The sequence below is a fragment of the Entelurus aequoreus genome, linkage group LG17, assembly GCF_033978785.1.
Source record: "Entelurus aequoreus isolate RoL-2023_Sb linkage group LG17, RoL_Eaeq_v1.1, whole genome shotgun sequence".
In the NCBI taxonomy this organism is placed as follows: domain Eukaryota; kingdom Metazoa; phylum Chordata; class Actinopteri; order Syngnathiformes; family Syngnathidae; genus Entelurus; species Entelurus aequoreus.
Window position 1 is genome coordinate 42,887,304 of NC_084747.1, and position 22,385 is coordinate 42,909,688.

The window sequence follows — 22,385 nt, forward strand, 5'->3', positions numbered from 1 at the left end:
TAACTCATGTAAAATACAAAAGTAAACTCTCAAATTTTTAAATCATGTCACACTTTGAACTGGACACCAAATCTGTTATCTGTTTCTTTGTCAGTTAGTGGGAAGCCTGGCATTGCATGCTGTTAACTAGTGTGTTGTACTCTGGTGTGTAACTTGACACTGCAACTCTGAGTGAGTCTTGCAGATGTGCATCAGTGAGGCGTGTTCTGTGTTTGTTCTTGATGAAGTTTATGTCAGAAAAGGCTGATTCACAAAGATAAGATTTTTCCTCATTGTTTGCGGAACCTTCTTAATCTTTTGGACATATTTTCACAGCAATCTGGCTTTAAGCTTAATTATGATAAATGTAAAATGTTAAGGATCGGAAATCTAAAGGGAACGTCCTTTCGAATGGAATGCAAAGTGCCTGTTTTGTGGACAGATGGACCAGTTAACATACTTGGTGTTGTTGTCCCAGAAAATCTGGAAGATCTAGGCTCAGTAAATTATGATAATCGACTAAGAAAGCTGGAGAAAATTATGCAATTATGGAAAGGGAAATCCCTAACCTTGTATGGTAAAATGTCTATTGCCAACTCGTTAATTATTCCTCAATTTATTTATTTGTTTTTGTCATTACCAGCTCCATCACAAAACTTTTTTAAGATTTATGAGCGGAGGGTCTTCGATTTTGTCTGGAACGGCAAACCAGAAAAGATTAAAAGAAATGTTTTGTACAAAGAGTATGAATATGGGGGCCTGAAACTTCTCAACCTTGAAGCTATGTGTCTGTCTTTAAAAGCATCAATTGTTCCACGTTGAGTGGTACACAAATGTCCTGTTGGACAAAAAACATGTACTGTATCAAAAGAAATTGTATCCTTTTTTACAAGTGATCCCCTCCCACAGAGTCTGCTGGGAAACATGGCGGGGTTCATAAAGGAAACAATCCACTCATAGTGGTGTTTTCAATTTTTATGTGCCAGAAAAAAGAGACGATATTTTGCAGCAGTTAATATGGATGAACTCTAATATTGTAATAGATGGAAAGCCTTTCTTTTGGAAAAATATGTTTGAAAGAGGAATCATTTTTGTCAATGATATTATCAATGAGAATGGTAAAATTATGAAGTATGATGAATTTAGAGCTACGTATGGTGATGCTTGCTCAAGCTTTTCATTTTATCAACTAACTGGAGTAATTGGGAAAAGATGGAAACAAATAATTAATTATGGAACTACTAAATTATTAGTTTGTAAACCTCTAATAAGAAATTCTAGTTGGCAAAAAGGAACTAAAATAAATAGAAAAATATATATTTTTTATTTAATAAAGAAATCTTTGAAGGCTGCCTCATACAACACAAATGGAAAATGGGAGGACTTTTTTGACTGCCCGTTGCCATGGGATGCCATATTCAAACTAATCTATAAAACCACTATCGATGTGCAAAATCGTTATTTTCAAATTAAAATTATTTATAACTTCTTACCCACAGGGAAAATGTTAAAATTATGAAATATGACAGAGTCAGATGATTGCCGATTTTGTTGTCAGGAGCCTGAATCCACCCTGCATTTGTTTTGATATTGTCATATTGTGTCTTTGTTTTGGGTGGAAGTTGAAAAAATTTGTTTAAGGATTGGTTTGTTTATGAAGCTTAATGTGGTTTCTGTTATTTTAGGAGAGTTCATTGACAATCATGATTTAGTCAATTTAATTATAGTACTCGGTAAAATGTTTATTTTTAAGGCCAAAAACAGATATTCACTTAGTATTACTTTCTTTAAAACATTTATTCAGTATTTTCTAACTTTAGAAAGTTACATGGTTGAAAACAATAATGATGCCAAAAAACATTTAAAAAAAGATGAGAAGTCCTCAAAGGCTTATTTTGAAAGTATAATTATGTTTATAGATTATATGATATCTGTTGTTGTGTTCCCTAATTTGAGTGACCTGGACATAATCTGGACTGTACATAAATGCTTATTTTGAAAATGTAATTTTGTTTATAAATTATATGCAATCTGTTGTGTTCCCTAATTTTTTTCTGTGTACATGAATGAAGGTGTGTGTTGCTGAGTCCGACTTGGACATTATCTGGACTGGGCCTGGTTTAAAAAACCCTTTAAACAAATCTAATTTCATTGACAACCTGGTCTGTTGAAGATAAGGCCCTTTTTTAAAAAATAAAATAAAATAAGATAAATAAATAAAAAACATTTTCTTGGATAAAAAATAAAGTAAAACAATATAAAAATAATTACATTAAAAATAGTAATTAATGAAAATGTTAGTGGACCAGCAGCCTATACAATCATGTGTGCTTCAGGGACTGTGTCCCTTGCAGATGTGTTGTCTGTGTTTTGGGAACCAGAATATTGGTAGCAGAAAGAAATAACCCCTTTTGTGTGAGTGGGTGTGGATGAGTGTGCATGGGGGACGTTGTTTGGGTTGATGCACTGATTGAAAGTGTAATTTGTGTTTTTTCTATGTAGATTGAATTAAAAAAAAATAATATATATATATATATATATATATATATATATTTTTTAATTTTTTTTATTTTTTTTAATTTTTTATTTTTTTTTAGAACAGGCCCGCGGGCGACTCGTCTGGTCCTTACGGGCGACCTGGTGCCCGCGGGCTCCGCATTGGTGACCCCTGGTGTATACTGTGTGGGACGTCAGTATCCCTCTAAACAAGGGGTCCCCAAACTTTTTGACTCGTGGGCCAAATTGGGTTAAACAAAATTTGGCTGGTGGCTGGGCTTTATATAAATATATATATAGATATGTCCGATAATATCGGACTGCCGATATTATCGGCCGATAAATGTTTTAAAATGTAATATCGGAAATTATCGGTAAAATTTATGACCTTTTAAAACGCCGCTGTAAGGAGTGGTACACGGACGCAGGGAGAAGTACAGAGCGCCAATAAACCTTAAAGGCACTGCCTTTGCGTGCCGGCCCAATCACATAATATCTACGGCTTTTCACACACACAAGTGAATGCAATGCATACTTGGTCAACAGCCATACAGGTCACACTGAGGGTGACCGTATAGACAACTTTAACACTGTTACAAATATGCGCCACACTGTGAACCCACACCAAACAAGAATGACAAACACATTACGGGAGAACATCCGCACCGTAACACAACATAAACACAACAGAACACTAACTCTTCCGGTATGCTACAATATACACCCTCCGCTACCCCCCACCCCCCCACCCCCCGACCCCACCTCAACCCCGCCCCCCCAACCCCGCCCACCTCCACCTCCTCATGCTCTCTCAGGGAGAGCATGTCTTAAATTCCAAGCTGCTGTTTTGAGGCATGTTAAAAAAAATTATGCACTTTGTGACTTCAATAATAAATATGGCAGTGCCATGTTGGCATTTTTTTCCATAACTTGAGTTGACTTATTTTGGAAAACCTTGTTACATTGTTTAATGCATCAAGCGGGGCATCACAACAAAATTAGGCATAATAATGTGTTAATTCCACGACTGTATATATCGGTTGATATTGGAATCGGCAAAAAAGCCATTATCGGACATCTCTATATATATATTCTGAGCACAATGATGTCACGTTATCGATGGGAAAATGCATTTTTTGACTATATGATTTGCCTGAGTGGCTTGGAGACACCGTGAGTAACAAGCGGTAGAAAATGGATTGGAAAGGACAGATTTAAAAAACTAATGAAAAAAATAAACAAAAAACATTATTCATTTATTTTTTTATAACTTGGGACTTCCCATGGGCCGGATTTTGGACGCTGGCGGGCCGGATCCGTAGTTTGGGGGACCCCTGCTCTAAACTGTCCCGAAAACTGTATTGCCGTTACACCCGCAATCATAATAGTAATGAACTTCAATTTGTAGAAAAGTGACATGTTTTAACATAACGCTTAATTTTTTGTTCAATTTCCTACTAATTCAAGATACATTTACATAGTAAATACGGTTATAAACGCAATCAAGCCTTATTCAGTTCAATGTAATGGTCGCAATACATAATTCTATTCCCCAACGGTGTAATAAGCAACTTACGACTGTGCAGACATTACAGCATGTGAAATGAAACAACAGACCCCCAAGAAAGCAATCTTGTGACACTTGAATGATTGCTACTATGCAACAGGGCTGGACGGAAATTACTTTGATTCAATCAGCGCTAATCATTGCGCTTTGGAGGATAGTTCATTATTATTGATGTTGTTTTAGTGTTTTAATTTTCACTCTGGGGCTTGGCTTGTCCCATTATGGCATTTGTTGAGTGACCTCCTCACTGGTTCAAGGGCTACTTCCGAATATGCCTTTCAACTAAAAGGCTCCTATTCTTGTCCTTTTTAGGCCGTCTTCACACTTGTAGTTCGGTATTCTGGTCTACGGTATTTTAATAATTTTAAAAAGATATGTGTTGCGCAGTTTGATGTGGTTTTTTTAGTGTTCACTCTGGTATGTTTGTCGTGGAACCAAAGGCTTCACAGGAAAAAAAAACGTAAGGAGGAGATTGGGAAGCTTTCGTAGCATATGAACTACAATTGTGCAGCTTTAGGAACTGCTTTATATACCGTTGTACCTATGTTTTTGTGCGCTACACTTTTGTATTATTCGGTTTTCGACAAATTAGTACTAGTACTGTATGTAGCCACACATTGTGCGTAACAATCTAGTCCTTATGCCCCTGTATCATTCAGCAGAATTGAGTGCCCAAATTAGAAATTTAACACCTCACAGACTTTTTTTTTAAAATGATTAGGACTGCAAAATAACCCACCATAAAAAGATGCACGTGCCATCACTTTGACAAAGAAGGTGAGAAACACTATTATATTCAAGAAAGAACCAGCTTGGTTGTCCCCTTCCTTCCTCCTGCTCAGATCAGAGCCATATTGACCAACAATAGTGTTCAATACAGGCAACATTGAGAAGTAAATTGTATCCATTTTATTCATCATTTTTATGTATTCTGCAAAATGTGATTTGTGTGTTAACGTTTTTGGATGTCTGGAACAGATGAATTGGGGTTTGCAATATTTCTTATGGGAAATGTTGATAACATTTTTGTTCGATTTGCTGTTTGTCTGACCTGTTCGAAAACGAGGTACCACTGTACTGATATTGTATATTTACCAGTTTAAAATTCACAAAAAGCTTCTAAAATACACTTTTAAAGGCCTACTGAAATTATTTTTATTTATTTAAACGGGGATAGCAGATCCATTCTATGTGTCATACTTGATATTGATATAAAGTATTGCCATATTTTTGCTGAAAGGATTTAGTAGAGAACAACGACGATAAAGTTCGCAACTTTTGGTCGCTGATAAAAAAAAGCCTTGCCCCTACCGGAAGTAGCGTGACGTCACAAGCTGGAGTGCTGCTCACATTTCCCTATTGTTTACACCAGCAGCGAGAGAGATTCGGACCGAGAAAGCGACGATTACCCCATTAATTTGAGCGAGGATGAAAGATTTGTGGATGAGGAAAGTGAGAGTGAAGGACTAGAATGCAGTGCAGGACGCATCTTTTTTCGCTCTGACCGTAACTTAGGTACAAAGGCTCATTGGATTCCACACTTTCTCCCTTTTCTATTGTGGATCACGGATTTGTATTTTAAACCACCTCGGATACTATATCCTCTTGAAAATGAGAGTCGAGAACGCGAAATGGACATTCACAGTGACTTTTATCTCCACGACAATACATCGGTGAAACACTTTAGCTACAGAGCTAACGTGATAGCATCGGGCTCAAATGCAGATATAAACAAAAGAAATAAACCCCTGACTGGAAGGATAGACAGAAAATCAACAATACTATTAAACCATGGACATGTAAATACACGGTTAATGCTTTCCAGCTTGGCGGAGATTAACAATGCTGTTTCTAACGACGCCATTGAAGCTAACTTAGCAACGGGACCTCACAGAGCTATGATAAAAACATTAGCGCTCCACCTACGCCAGCCAGCCCTCATCTGCTCATCAACACCCGTGCTCACCTGCGTTCCAGCGATCAACGGAAGGACGAAGGACTTCACCCGATCATCCGTGCGGTCGGCGGCTAGCTTCGGCTAGCGCGTCTGCTATCCAAGTCAAAGTCCTCCTGGTTGTGTTGCTACAGCCAGCCGCTAATACACCGATCCCACCTACAACTTCTTTGCAGTCTTCATTATTCATTAAACAAATTGCAAAAGATTCACCAACACAGATGTCCAGAATACTGTGGAATTTTGAGATGAAAACAGAGCTTTTTTGTATTGGATTCAATGGTGTACCAATACTTCCGTTTATCTAGTGACGTCACGCGCATACGTCATCATACTTAGACGCTTTCAACCGGAAGTTTAGCGGGAAATTTAAAATTGCGCTTTATAAGTTAACCCGGCCGTATTGGCATGTGTTGCAATGTTAAGATTTCATCATTGATATATAAACTATCAGATGCGTGGTCGGTAGTAGTGGGTTTCAGTAGGCCTTTAAAGAGCACCGTTGTCACACACACCGAGGGAGCAAAAAGAGTAGAGATACTGCACTTGCAATGCATTTTCTCTTGCATTTTTGCAATTTATACATGATTCTTGCTGTCACCCAATTGTCTGGATGATCACGTTCACACTTACCAAACAATCCGTACAAAAACGCAGCTGATATAGTTTTTTGCCTAACTATACATGACAAGTGTGAACACACTCTTAGTGTCACTGCAATGTTGTTAAACCTTTCCCCAAATGTATTACAGCATGGGTGTCAAATTTGTTTTTATTAAAGGCCACGTCGCCATTACGGCTGCCCTCAAAGGTCTACTTATAACTGTGACTATATATGAATATAAACGTATAATAGCCTTGTTACACAATTTGCATTAACAAATATGTTTATTATATTTTTTACTCTTTAACTTGCTTTGAAATCTTAAATCAAGGTGACAAGCAGATATGTAAGTATTCATTTTTGTTAACCAAAAAAAAATGCTTGGAATATCTTGTTGCATTATCAGTTTATATGAAAGTTTAATATAAATGCAGTTGTGTGCAGTACATTCGTTCTCTCAAAATTGAGAGAACAAATGCATATAGCCAGAAAGTGATTTCTGACATACATTATTTCCAGCCTTTTGTGGGCCACCTCTGTACTGCAGTATGAAGTTAAAGGTGCTTATCTCCAGAGTCTCCTAACCCATGCTTCCTGAGAACATTGCGGCCTTAAATTAAAGATACACATTCTCGTATATGGGCAGAGTTGGACATGCATTATTTGGTTGTCCGTTGTTATTTCTGCATTACAATGGGATTATTATAAATTATATTATATAATTAACCCCGCCCAACTCAACCGACGCACGGCGGGAGGGGGGGTTAATGTGTGGGTGGCAGGGTTAGGGTTGCCGGGGTTTGGTGGTAGCGGGGGTGTATAATGTAGCCCGGAAGAGTTAGGGATGCATGGGATTCTGGGTATTTGTTCTGTTGTGTTTATGTTGTGTTACGGTGCGGATGTTCTCCCGAAATGTGTTTGCCATTCTTTTTTGGTGTGGATTCACAGTGTGGCGCATATTAGTGAGAGTGTTAAAGTTGTTTTATACGGCCACCCTCGGTGTAACCTGTATGGCTGTTGACCAAGTATGTATGCATTCACTTGTGTGTCTGCAGAAGCCGCACACAACATGTAACTGGGCTGGCACGCTGTTTATACAGGTTCTAGAGAGCGCTAAAGACAGTGCCATCACGGCACGCCCTTATTATTGTTGTTTGGGTGAAAATCAGCAGACATCCGATAGAATAGTTACCCTGAATTTCGGGAGTCTCCTGGAAAAATCGGGAGGGTTGGCAAGTATGACGCTGTCAAGCGCCATTCATATAAAACTTGCGGGCCGCACTAACATTACATTTTCATATTAAAGGCCTACTGAAATTAATTTTTTTTATTTAAACGGGAATAGCAGATCCATTCTATGTGTCATACTTGATCATTTCGCGATATTGCCATATTTTTGCTGAAAGGATTTAGTAGAGAAAATCGACGATAAAGTTCGCAACTTTTGCTCGCTGATAAAAAAAAGCCTTGCCTGTACCGGAAGTAGCGTGACGTCACAAGCGGTAGTGCTGCTCACAATTCCCCGTTGTTTACAATGGAGCGAGAGAGATTCGGACCGAGAAAGTGACGATTACCCCATTAATTTGAGCGAGGATGAAAGATTCGTAGATGAGGAACGTTACAGTGAAGGACTTGAGAGGCAGTGATGGACGTATCTTTTTTCGCTCCGACTGTAACTTAGGTACAAGCTGGCTCATTGGATTCCACACTCTCTCCTTTTTCTATTGTGTATCACAGATTTGTATTTTAAACCATCTCAGATACTATATCCTCTTGAAAATGAGAGTCGAGAACGCGAAATGGACATTCACAGTGACTGAACATGTAAATACACGATTAATAATTCAGCTTTGCTAGGCTAAAAAAATAGAAGCTAACCTAGCTACGTAGCCAACGTGATAGCAGCAGTCTCAAATGCAGATAGAAACTAAATTTAAAAAAAACCTGACTGGATGGATAGACAGAAGATCAATAATACTATTAAACCATGAACATGTAAATACACGATTAATAATATTCCGCTTGGCGAAGCTAAAAAAAACAGACGCTAACCTAGCTGCGTAGCCAACGTGATAGCAGCAGTCTCAAATGCAGATAGAAACTAAATTAAAAAAAACCCTGACTGGATGGATAGACAGAAGATCAATAATACTATTAAACCATGAACATGTAAATACACGATTAATAATATTCCGCTTGGCGAAGCTAAAAAAAACAGAAGCTAACCTAGCTGCGTAACCAACGTGACAGCAGCAGTCTCAAATGCAGATAGAAACTAAATTAAAAAAAACCCTGACTGGATGGATAGACAGAAGATCAATAATACTATTAAACCATGAACATGTAAATACACGATTAATAATATTCCGCTTGGCGAAGCTAAAAAAACAGAAGCTAACCTAGCTGCATAGCTAACTTAGATGCGGCGGCGGGCGTTGTACGCTTTTGACGACACCCCGGCCGCCATCAGAGTCGGCAAGAAACATATATTTCCCCAAAGTTACATACGTCACATGCACATATCGACACGCACGTACGGGCAAGCGATCAAATGTTTGGAAGCCAAAGCTGGACTCACCGTAGTGCGTCTGCTATCCTGCTCAAAACACAACACAACCTCCTGGTGATGGTGTTGCTGTAGTCCGCCGCTCCACCGATCGCACCTACAACTTTCTTATTTGCAGTCTCCATTGTCCATTAAACAAATTGCTCAATCGCTTTATTAACAAGCGGTAACTGGTTGTAGTTCAAAAAGTAACGCACACACATACACGAGCTGCTGTTAGCCAAAACTCACGCTCACACACACACACTCAAGTTCTCCGCCAACTCACTCGCGCATGCGCGTTCCCCAAACCCTTAAAGACACAGTACACTAATGCAAAGATCACAGATATTACAGTATTGTACTTAACCGCTAAGACACCGATCGATCCCACCTACAACGTTCTTCTTTGCAGTCTCCATTGTTCATTAAACAAATTGCAAAAGATTAACCAACACAGATGTCCAGAATACTGTGGAATTTTGTCGAAGAAAACAAGAGGCTTTTCTATCGGGTCCAATGGGGTCCAACCACTTCCGTTGCTTTTGTGATGTCACGCGCATAAATCATATCCAAAGGAGTTTTTCAACCGGAAGTGTGGCGGGAATTTTAAAATTGCACTTTATAAGTTAACCCGGCCGTATTGGCATGTGTTGCAATGTTAAGATTTCATCATTGATATATAAACTATCAGACTGCGTGGTTGGTAGTAGTGGGTTTCAGTAGGCCTTTAAGGTGCGGGCCGCAAAATAACGTCTCGCGGGCCGCGTGTCTGGTTTACACATAGCATAAAGCAAAAAAAAAACCTTTGTATGCAGTGTTATTTCATTTTAAATTTCAAAAGAGTTTTGTGGCTCCCATTGTTTTTCTTGAATTTGTGAAACGGGTCAAAATGGCTCTTTGAGTGGTAAAGGTTGCCGACCCCTGGCTTAGTCAGAAGATAAATCTGTATTTCCTACACCATAAAGAGAGCTAACGGATTAGACTAAACGAAAGGATTGTGGACCCAGGCAGGTCCACTCTCTGGACTCTCTCCGCCCACTTACAGAAGAAGCCTGTTCCTGCAGAATTCACGGTTGTTAAGATGATGGATATTTTTTTTTTGTATCTCGGAAGATGCAGTTATATAACAATAATGATTAAGGAAGTACAATTATGCCATGGCTTGAGTGCTCAGAGGCAATTCTTATCTAGTCCTGTGTGATGTGTAGTCTCCTTTTGGATCTAGTACATTGACAGTCCTATACAGCTTCCCATCTCCATCACCACCACTTGTTCCTGCTGCCCTATTGGCACTGGGTTGGTTGTTGGATGTAATTGAACGTTTTTCCATCGAGCAGTTTTCTTGTCCATACAGGTTAAATCACTTTCTTCTGCCCCTGACAGCACGTTGCCACCTTTCTTATTCCTTTTCCTGCTGCGTTCTCTGCCTTTCAAACTACACTTCTGACATCAAATTATCTAAGGTTTGATTCAATCTTTCCTGGAATGCTGTTTTTTCCGCATTGGAGATACTAGAAATGTATTTAATACATTTCAGGGTCTATCTGCTGCTGTCACATAACTGTTTTAAGGGGTTCATTTTATGATTTTGTTTTTATAGTTAAAACACTTCCTACATAACATGTAATAGTGGTTCTGTCACCAAAATTTGGCAAATATTTAGTTTTAAGGACCATCTTCAAGCCACTTTCCTTTCAGAATGTACCGTTTTGTGGGCGGTCTAATTTACGTGCCCAAATCCTCTTCGGCTGCATCTCTACCTCTACAGCCATGTTGTAGTTTTTAGGGCTTCCATATCGAGTCTACGGAGAGATATAAGTCAGAACTACAGTCGTGATCAAAAGTTTACATACACTTGTGAAGAACATAATGTCATGGCTGTCTTGAGTGTCCAATACTTTCTACAACTCTTATTTACTCATTTACTCTCTGTAAAGCACCAGTTCCATTGGCAGCAAAACAGGCCCAGAGCATAATACTACCACCACCATGCTTGACGGTGGGCATGGTGTTCCTGGGATTAAAGGCCTCGCCTTTTCTCCTCCAAACATATTGCTGGGTATTGTGGCCAAACAGCTACATTTTTGTTTCATCTGACCACAGAATTTTCCTCCAGAAGGTCTTATATTTGTCCATGTGATGTCCGATGAAACGAAAATTGAGCTGTTTGGTCACAATACCCAGCAATATGTTTGGAGGAGAAAAGGCGAGGCCTTTAATCCCAGGAACACCAGGCCTACCGTCAAGCATGGTGGTGGTAGTATTATGCTCTGGGCTTGTTTTGCTGCCAATGCAACTGGTGCTTTAAATGGGACAATGAAAAAGGAGGATTACCTCCAAATTCTTCAGGACAACCTAAAATAATCAGCGCGGAGGTTGGGTCTTGGGCGCAGTTGGGTGTTCCAACAGGACAATGACCCCAAACACATGTCAAAGGTGGTAAAGAAATGGCTAAATCAGGCTAGAATTAAGGTTTTAGAATGGCCTTCCCAAAGTCCTGTCTTAAACGTGTGGACAATGCTGAAGAAACAAGTCCATGTCAGAAAACTAACAAATTTAGTTGAACTCTACCAATTTTGTCAAAAGGAGTGGTCAAAAATTCAACCAGAAGCTTGTGGATGGCTACCAAAAGCGCCTTATTGCAATGAAACTTGCCAAGGGACATGTTACCAAATATTAACATTGCTGTATGTATACTTTTGACCCAGCAGATTTGGTCACATTTTCAGTAGACCCATAATGAATTCATAAAAGAATCCAACTTCATGAATGTTTTTTGTGACCAACAAGTATGTGCTCCAATCACTCTATCACAAAAAAATAAGAGTTGTAGAAATTATTGGAAACTCAAGACAGCCATGATATTATGTTCTTTACAAGTGTATGTAAACTTTTGATCGCGACTGTATATCCTACTTTTTATTAGAAATGGCAACAGCAGAGGATTTTAGCATGTACGAGCCAGTGTGCTCCACAAGAAGATAGAAAAGAAGAAGGAGCTTATTGACTACAGTGTCGACTACAATGGCAGACTCTCGTAAAGATCTTTGGGTAAACCTCTACCATATATAAAGATATCCGTAGAACTAGCTAAGGTAAACATTGTAATTACTGTTTCAAATTCCAAACGGCTCGTCTGGATCAAGCTTTTGAAGAAGGCAAGATTGTTTTATGAAATACACAAAAACAGGTACCAACAAGTAAGAAAAGTTGGTTTTGTATAATAGGACCCCGTTAAGTAATTTTAGGTAATTTAACGTGTAAAAATAATTTAAGTGCTTCTAAATTGTGTACTCATCCTTACCTTTAAGGATGATTGACAACTTGACCTTATATCTTGGTAGGTGAGTCTTCTCACTTAATGACTATAATGACTAAATGCACCTGACATTTCTGTGCACCTTTCATCTCCCTGTATTGTATTTGATTTAGCTACATTTTGTGAGCAGCCAGGACAGAGACGTGTGTTTCTTTTTCTTATCTCAAAATGGGTTCTGTTATATACACTATATTGCCAAAGTATTTGGCCACCCATCCAAATGATCAAAATCAGGTGTCCTAATCACTTGGCCCGGCCACAGGTGTATAAAATCAAGCACTTAGGCATGGAGACTGTTTCTACAAACATTTGTGAAAGAATGGGCCGCTCTCAGGAGCTCAGTGATTTCCAGCGTGGAACTGTCATAGGATGCCACCTGTGCAACAAATCCAGTCGTGAAATTTCCTCGCTCCTAAATATTCCAAACTCAACTGTCGGCTTTATTATGAGAAAATGGAAGAGCTTGGGATCAACAGCAACTCAGCCACAAAGTGGTAGGCCACGTAAACTGACAGAGAGGGGTCAGCGGATGCTGAAGCGCATAGTGCAAATAGGTCGCCGACTTTCTGCACAGTCAGTTGCTAAAGAGCTTCAAACTTCATCCAATTAGCCCACTTACAGTACGCAGAGAGCTTCATGGAATGGGTTTCCATGGCCGAGCAGCTGCATCTAAGCCATACATCACCAAGTCCAATGCAAAGCGTCGGCTGCAGTGGTGTAAAGAACTGGACTCTACAGCAGTGGAGACGCGTTCTCTGAAGTGATGAATCACGCTTTTCCATCTGGCGATCTGATAGACGAGTCTGAGTTTGGAGGTCGCCAGGAGAACGGTACATTTCGGACGAGTTTGAAATTTGGTAGAGGAGGAATTATGGTGTGGGGTTGTTTTTCAGGAGTTGGGCTTGGCCCCTTAGTTCCAGTGAAAGGAACGTTGAATGCTCCAGGATACCAAAACAATTCCATGCTCCCAACCTTGTGGGAACAGTTTGGAGCAGGCCCCTTCCTCTTCCAACATGACTGTGCGCCAGTTCACAAAGCAATGTCCATAAAGACATGGATGACAGAGTCTGGTGTGGATGAACTTGACTGGCCTGCACAGAGTCCTGACCCGGACCCAATAGAACACCTTTGGGATGAATTAGAACAGAGACTGAGAGCCAGGCCTTCTCGACCAACATCAGTGTGTGACCTCACCAATGCGCTTTTGGAAGAATGGTGGAAAATTCCTATAAACACACTCCGCAACCTTGTGGACAGCCTTCCCAGAAGAGTTGAAGCTGTACTGTAATAGCTGCAAAAGGTGGACTGACATCATATCGAACCCTATGGGTTAGGAATGGGATGGCACTTCAAGTTCATATGTGAGTCAAGGCAGGTGGCCAAATACTTTTGGCAATATAGTGTATGTCTTCACTTTTTAGTACCCCTTTTTTTTTTTTTAGAAAATGTTTCGGAAATTCTATAATGTAAAATCTCAGGGTCATTTTAATATTGACTATTTATATTTACATTAGTACCTCAGTTTTTGTTAGTTATCCGTTTTAAAAGGTTCAAAGAGCAAAACAATAAAATAAAAATGTAAATCCAATAAATCCATTCCAAACGGCTAAAATATGGATACAAAATAAAATGTATAGAGAATACAGTTTTACATGCAGAATACATTAAATTACAGATGAAATGGATACATGCACATTCAGCATCACTTTTGCCTTTATTACTCCACCAGCTTGGAGGTAGTAAATGTAAAAGTGATGTTTACAGGTTATGTAATAATTGCCATTGGTCAGTTAGCTAGTTAGCAAAATAGCTCATAAAGTTATGGGGGTATTTTAATCAAACTTTGATCAGAACGATTCACGAGCAAATTGATTAGTTTGTCACGCAGTGTTTAGGTTGTGCGATAACCAAGATGATGTACGAAAACCAGGGCAAACTTCTAGGAAAAACTTTGCCGCAAACCAAATCGTTCAAAAGGCGTTGTGTGTGAAAACCGAAGTACCACTGATTTCACTTCTATTCTTAATTGTATTGTACTTTTCAATACCTTCTTAAATAATACAGTTTATATTTTATACTGAAGACAGGAAAAAGTGAGAGTGTGGGAGTGAGCACATTTTCAATATTACTGACACATGATTGTCAGCTTGTTTGGCTCTTGAATGCTGAGTACTTCTTCTTTGGCAGAAATGCGAAGAGGCTGTTTTTTTTTCCACCCCCCTCACCTTCAACTCCCAGCTGAAGTCAGTTTAAGCAAATGTAAAATGCAGGCTTATACTCTGAAAAAGTTTCGAACATTTTGTATTTGTATGCTGTTTGTTGTTGTAATTGTTAGTTCTCATTCAAAATCTATGTGTTTCTTGCACTGGCATTGATCAATATTGCTTGGACATAGTTAAAAACTGTGGAAGTGACAACAAGCATGGCACAACTTGATCTTGGGTAACATGAACTATAATAGAACAATAATTCTGGACAATTGTAACATTGGTTGACAAACTATGGGCAAATGTGTGCAGACTGTGATTAAAAAATAAATTAAATGTATACTTGGATGTCTTATTTTACCATGTATTGATAAGGTTATCGTTTTTAACTTAAAGGGGCTGTTTGCTACATTTACACAAATGCGTGGAGGGCGCCAACTTTCTAATGTATAAACCCAAAACCAGTGAAGTTGGTACGTTGTGTAAATCATAAATAAAAACAGAATACAATGATTTGCAAATCCTTTTCAACTTATATTCAAAGACAAGATATTTAATGTTCGAACTGAGAAACTAATAATTTTTTTGCAAATAATCATTAACTTAGAATTTAATGGCAGCAACACATTGCAAAAAAGTTGGCACAGGAGCATTTTTACCACTGTGTTAACTAAATCGCCTTGCCTGTTAAATGTTTGGGAACTGAGGAGACCAATTTTTGAAGCTTTTCAGATGGAATTCTTTCCCATTCTTGCTTTATGTACAGCTTAAGTTGTCCAACAGTCCGGGGTCTCCGTTGTCGTATTTGACGCTTCATAATGTGCCACACATTTTCAAAGGGAGACAGGTCTGGGTTACAGGCAGGCCAGTCTAGTACCCGCACTCTTTTACTACAAAGCCACGCTGTTGTAACATGTGCAGAATGTGGCTTTGCATTGTCCTGCTGAAATAAGCAGGGGCGTCCATGAAAAAGACGTTGGTTGGATGGCAATACATGTTGCTCCAAAACCTGTATGTATCTTTCAGCATAAATGGTGCCTTCACAGATGTGTAAGTTACCCATGCCTTGGGTACTAATACACCCCCATACCATCACAGATGCTGGCTTTTCAACTTTGCGCCTATAACAATCCGGATGGTTCTTTTCCTCTTTGGTTCGGAGGACACGACGTCCACAGTTCCCAAAAACAATTTGAAATATGGACTCGTCAGACCACAGAACACTTTTCCACTTTGCATCAGTCCATCTTAGATGAGCTCGGCACCATGCAAAACCAAGTTTTCTTACCTGGTGTCACATCTTTTTGTTTATTTGGGATCCCCATAAGTTCCAAACATTTAAAAATCAAACTATGGAATCATGGCGGAGATATTTTCAAAATAATCGTCCTTTTTTCCACACTTGCTCTCAACGGGCTGCTGGGAATTTGAGACTTTAGTGACGTACTTTGCCTTAGTTCATTCAGCGGATATCTCCATGGTAGAGGTTTACCCAAAGAGCTTTGCCCGAGTTCGCCATTTTTATACAGTTGGTGTCTAAAGTTGGAGTCAATGAGTTCCTTATTTTTCTATATCCTCTTGTTGTGGGGCAGACTGTCTCGTACATGCACATTCATGCTAACATCCTCCGCCGTTGCCGTTTCTCATAAAAGAATAGCGTATAGTTCGAACTTCTGTCAGTAGACTTGATGTGCAAGCTCTAAAAACTACAACATGGTTGACGGGGTGGAGACCTAGTTGAAGGGGCTTGGCCTGGAGGATGGCTTCGGCATTTAAATAAGACCGCCCACAAAACTGCACAGTCAGTCGAGACAGTCAAAAAGCGGTTTAAAGATGGTCTGTAAAATATAATCAATGCAAATTTTTCACCAAAGCATCACAAATGCATGTTATGTAGACCACAGATAAGTGTTTTAAATGTAGAATTAACTATGATTAATCCAAATTCAAAAGTGTGATTCATCTGCTTAAAAAAAATAATAATTTGGCATAGCTATCCAAAATTAATAGGGTTCTTGTTTTAAAATTGAACTATATTATGCAGAAGTTTAAAGATTGGATTGGGAAATAATTCCTGAAAGTCTGAAGGATAATTGAACGGTTAAAAATATCTTTAGATGGAGCATGTTGCACTTTGTGCTGACCTTTTGTCTCAGCTTGTCGAGGATATCACTCAATAAGGTTCTTGTTTTGACATAGAGAAGTCATTTCTATAAGTATGTCCAGTCAATAACATCTTGTCACATTTTGTTGGGTAATGACCAGGGTAAATGGCCTGAATGCAATCAGCTGTAGGAAATGAAAGGCTACGAACATGAGGGGCAAACGATGCCTTTAATGAGCCTCGTAATGCTTATTATCTCCTTGCTCGGCTGTCTTCAACTGGAGTGCAGAAATGGGTCCTCCTAAACACTCACTCACACTAAATAAAGCCGCTTTTCTGAAATGAGAGCCAGTAACCTTTTTGCCGTTTGTGTTTACTGCTCGCTACGGTAGGCTTTATTGTACACGGACTTTGTTGTTGCCAGTGTGTCGCTTGAAGCCACTGAAAAGATGAAAAGTTAACTTCTTCAATTTTTTTGACCCTGGTGGGCTTCTGCAAAGACAGACGGACAAAACCACTGTGTTCTAATCCTCTCTGTTTTTTGGGGAAAATAATCAAAAACCAAATAAAAATGTGTTCATGAATGAAGTGGAATTCCATCCATCCATCCATTTTCTACCGCTTGTCCCTTTCGGAGTCGCGGGGGGTGCTGGAGCCTATCTCAGCTGCACGTGGGCGGAAGGCGGGGTACACCCTGGACAAGTTGCCACCTCATCGCAGGGCCAACACAGATAGACAGACAACATTCACACTCACATTCACACACTAGGGCCAATTTAGTGTTGCCAATCAACCTACCCCCAGTTATGCAGACAAAATGATTACTTGTGGCCTTTCCAGCAATGAAAGCTATTATCACTCCAGCAACCAAAGTGAAATTCTCTCTTGGAACAAAATTAGTTTTGAAACGAACACATCTCAACATTTACTGCTTATTGTTCACAGCTTTGTCGAACGGCCTTAAAATATGTGTAGAGTTCCGTTCCATTTGGTTCAGTTGAGTTTGATTTTATTTGGAACATGCATGCATACAACATGATACATCACAATTTCCAGTTCTTCTATTCAACATGTTTGAAAAGGAGTAGGATGAATCAGAGTTTATGTAATCCTACCCCTTTTCCTTTACATAGCAGTTGCTAAAACTTTTGTTCACTTTCTGTTCTCAATTTATTCACAATATACCGTATTTTTCGGACTATAAGTCACAGTTTTTTTCATAGTTTTTTTCATAGTTCCATAGTTTTTTCATAGTTTGGCCAGACTTATACTCAGGAGCGACTTATGTGTGAAATTATTAACACATTACCGTAAAATATCAAATAATATTATTTAGCTCATTCACGTAAGAGACTAGACGTATAAGATTTCATGGGATTTAGCGATTAGGAGTGACATATTGTTTGGTAAACGTACAGCATGTTCTATATGTTATAGTTATTTGAATGACTCTTACCATAATATGTTACGTTAACATACCAGGCACGTTCTCAGTTGGTTATTTATACGTCATATAACGTACACTTATTCAGCCTGTTGTTCACTATTCTTTATTTATTTTAAATTGCCTTTCATTGCCATCATTATTCTTTACCCATTTCTTTTCGCAAAAGTTATGCGCGTAGCTCGGCTGCCTAAACCTGATTGGTGGATAGTCCCCCCACGTAGCGTTATGTGAATGGTTGATTGTGCTCCCAAGTCACTGTCCACCAGTAAGTTTGGACATCTTTGGGTCAATATTTATTTATTTATTTTTGTATTCCTTCTTTTTGGAGACTTTCATAAAGATTCAGTGTGTAAGTTTGTAATGATGCAATCATTTGGTGAAAAACAACACAATTGGGGAAAAAAAACGTGCGAAAAATCTGGGTCCACAGCACGATCGCGTTATATAGAGTCGCATTATTTCAGACCACACTTTATCGAACTTTGATTGTAGTTTCAGCTTGTAGCTCCATTTTTGATATGCATACCACATACATCTGTTTACGTGTTTCAATTCGCCTTGGCACTATCGCTAGTGTTGCGTCGACCAGCTCTTCCTCCCAGGGAATCTAAGTTACTGGTCAATCCCAAGTTCTTTCGATGACATATATGCTGACTAAGAAGGACCATCAAGACAGAATAGGAATATTATCAAGTTTTACTGAAATTTCAGGAGATCAGCTTAACCAATACATTAATATCGGCTACTCTAGATGATCTGACATTCAAACGGAAGAGCCCACTTCTTGCACACAAAGAAAGCCCCCACATCTCCCTCTCGCAACACTCATAAGGAAAGACGTGGGGGTTGTATTCACATTCCGATGGTTTAAGACACTAAACAGACCTCTGAAGACAAAGAGAAACTGGTAGAATATACAAAGGAAAAGTACTAGCTGATCCATCCATGCGGCCCCTGAGCTTAAATGAGTTTGACACCCCTAATTTAAGCAGTTTTCGATGCTCCTGTCATGTATGAATGATACTCTCCCCCATAATGACTCTGAGCCACATTAAAAGATCAGTGCCTGTTCTGCGTAGCATCTCGTTCCCCGTGACGTTCCATCTGTCTTGCTATTTTGGAGTGAGATGTCAGCCTGCTGCCACGTGTGTGCATGCGTGAGCGTGCACGTGTGCACATGTCGATCTTATGGGCTGATCCGTGGCAAGCTGTGTGCAGATGAGGGCCTTGGCCAGTCAGTCTCTTCTAGAAGGAGCGACAGGACGGAGGTCACTGCGTCTTGTCAGTGGCAACACTCAAGTTTATAATTCAGCCCCGCACAATCACATTAAACATTCATGTTTAATGTGATTCAGGAGGACAGTTTGAAGGCAGTTTTTTTAGGCATTTGCAGTGTTCTTGGTGTTATGCTCACTTCTCAAAATGTGTTACAACTTCAAGGGTCTGCAGCTTAGCTGTTTTATAAATTACAAGCCCTGCTCAAAAAATAATCAGATTTATCCAGATTGGTCAAAGAAATAATTAAGAATTGTACTTTCTTGATCCAAAGATCCAACCAGTCTACATGTGCTTTGTGGACTTGGAGAAGGCATTCGACCGTGTCCTTCGGGAAGTCCTGTGGGGAGTACTCAGAGAGTATGGGGTATCGGACTGTCTGATTGTGGCGGTCCGTTCCCTGTACGATCAGTGTCAGAGCTTGGTCCGCATTGCCGGCAGTAAGTCGGACCCGTTTCCAGTGAGGGTTGGACTCCGCCAAGGCTGCCCTTTGTCACCGATTCTGTTCATAACTTTTATGGACAGAATTTCTAGGCTCAGTCAGGGTTTTGAGGGGATCCAGTCTGGTGGCTGCAGGATTAGGTCTCTGCTTTTTGCAGATGATGTGGTCCTCATGGCTTCATCTGGCCAGGATCTTTAGCTCTCACTGGATCGGTTCGCAGCCGAGTGTGAAGCGACTGGGATGAGAATCAGCACTTCCAAGTCAGAGTCCATGGTTCTCGCCCGGAAAAGGGTGGAGTGCCATCTCCAGGTTGGGGAGGAGATCTTGCCCCAAGTGGAGGAGTTCAAGTACCTCGGAGTCTTGTTCACGAGTGAGGGAAGTGTGGATCGTGAGATTGACTGGCGGATCGGTGCGGTGTCTTCAGTAATGCGGACATGGTATCGATCCGTTGTGGTGAAGAAGGAGCTGAGCCAGAAGGCAAAGCTCTCAATTTACCGGTCGATCTACGTTCCCATCCTCACCTATGGTCATGAACTTTGGGTTATGACCGAAAGGACAAGATCACGGGTACAAGTGGCTGAAATGAGTTTCCTCTGCCGGGTGGCGGGGCTCTCTCTTAGAGATAGGGTGAGAAGCTCTGCCATCCGGGAGGAGCTCAAAGTAAAGACGCTGCTCCTCCACATCGAGAGGAGCCAGATGAGGTGGTTCGGGAATCTGGTCAGGACGCCACCCGAACGCCTCCATAGGGAGGTGTTTAGGGCACGTCCGACCGGTAGGAGGCCACTGGGAAAACCCAGGACACGTTGGGAAGACTATGTCTCCCCGCTGGCCTGGGAACGCCTCGGGATCCCCCGGGAGGAGCTGGATGAAGTGGCTGAGGAGAGGGAAGTCTGGGCTTCCCTGCTTAGGCTGCTGCCCCCGCGATCCGACCTCAGATAAGCGGAAAAAGATGGATGGAAGGATGATACAAAAATTATATAAACATTTCTGCATTTGACACTGTTCATCAGAAATGTACAGTGCATCCGGAAAAAATTCACAGCGCTTCATTTTTTCCACATTTTGTTATGTTACAGCCTTATTCCACAATGGAATAAATAATTTTTTGTCCTAAACGTTCTACAAACAATACCCCATAATGACATTGTGAAACGTTTTTTTAAAAGTTGCAAATTTATTAAAAATAAAAAAATAAAAACATATACATTAGTATTCACAGCATTTGCTCAATACTTTGTTGATGATCTTTTAGCACAATTACAGCCTCAAGTCTTTCTGAATACGATGCCACAAGCTTGGCACACCTATCTTTGGGCAGATTAGCCTATTCCTCTTTGCAGAATTTCTCAAGCATCATCATCATCCATAGAAGAGAAGTGTTGGTTTTCATCCAGGATATCTTTGTACATTGCTGAATTCATCTTTCTCCCTATCCTGACTATTCTCCCAGTCTCTGCAGCTAAAAACATCCCCACAGCATGATGCTGCCACCACTATCATGCTTCCCTGTCGAGATGGTACAAGCTTGGTGACGAGCAGTGCTTAGTGTCCTCCAAACATGATGCCTGGCATTCACGCCAAAGAGTTCCATCTTTGTCTCATCAGACCAGGGAATTTTGTTTCTCAGGTACTGAAAGTATTTCAGGTGCATTTTGGCAAAGTTTTTCCGAAGAAATGGCTTCCGTCTGGCCACTGTACCATACAGGCCTAATTTGGTGGATTGCTGCAAAGATGGTTGTCCTTCTGGAAAGTTCTCCCCTCTTCACAGAGGAATGCTGTAGCTCTGACAGAGTGAGCATCGGGTTTTTGGTCACCTCCCTGACTAGACTAAATTGAATGCAGCAATGTACAGAGGTATTCTGGATAAAAACCAACGCTTCTTATCCCACCTGATGGAGCTTGAGAGGTGCCGCAAAGAGGATTGTGCAAAACTCTCCAAAGATAGGTGTGCCAAGTGTTGTGACATTGTATTCAAAAATACTTTAGGCTGTAATTGCTACCAAAGATGCATCAACAAAGTACTGAGTAAAGACCGTGAATACTTACGGACATGTGATTTTTTGTCTTTGTTTTAATACATTTGCAAAAAATATGGAAAAATATATTTTCACATTGTCACAATAGATTATTGTATGTAGAATTCTGCACTGCAAAAAGTCAGTGTTCAAAAACAAGAAAAAAGATACAAAAATTAGGGGTATTTTATTTGAACTAAGCAAAATTATCTGCCAATAGAACAAGAAAATTTGGCTTGTCAAGACTTTCCAAAAGAAGTAAAATTAGCTAACCTCAATGAACCCAAAAATACCTCAAAATAAGTAAATTCTCACTAATAACAACTGTACTACTAAATGAGTATGTATTTTCTATTGTTTCATTGAAAATAAAACTGCAAAGTCCATTTGGCTGTCATCTGTTTTAATATGAGACACAATTCAGTGTT

General features: G+C 39.9%; 1 protein-coding gene across 1 annotated transcript in view; it reads left to right on the plus strand.

Moving 5' to 3' along the window:
• Positions 1 to 22,385, plus strand: part of oxct1a (3-oxoacid CoA transferase 1a) — a 118,985-nt gene that overhangs the window by 86,235 nt on the left and 10,365 nt on the right. The window lies entirely within an intron of this gene.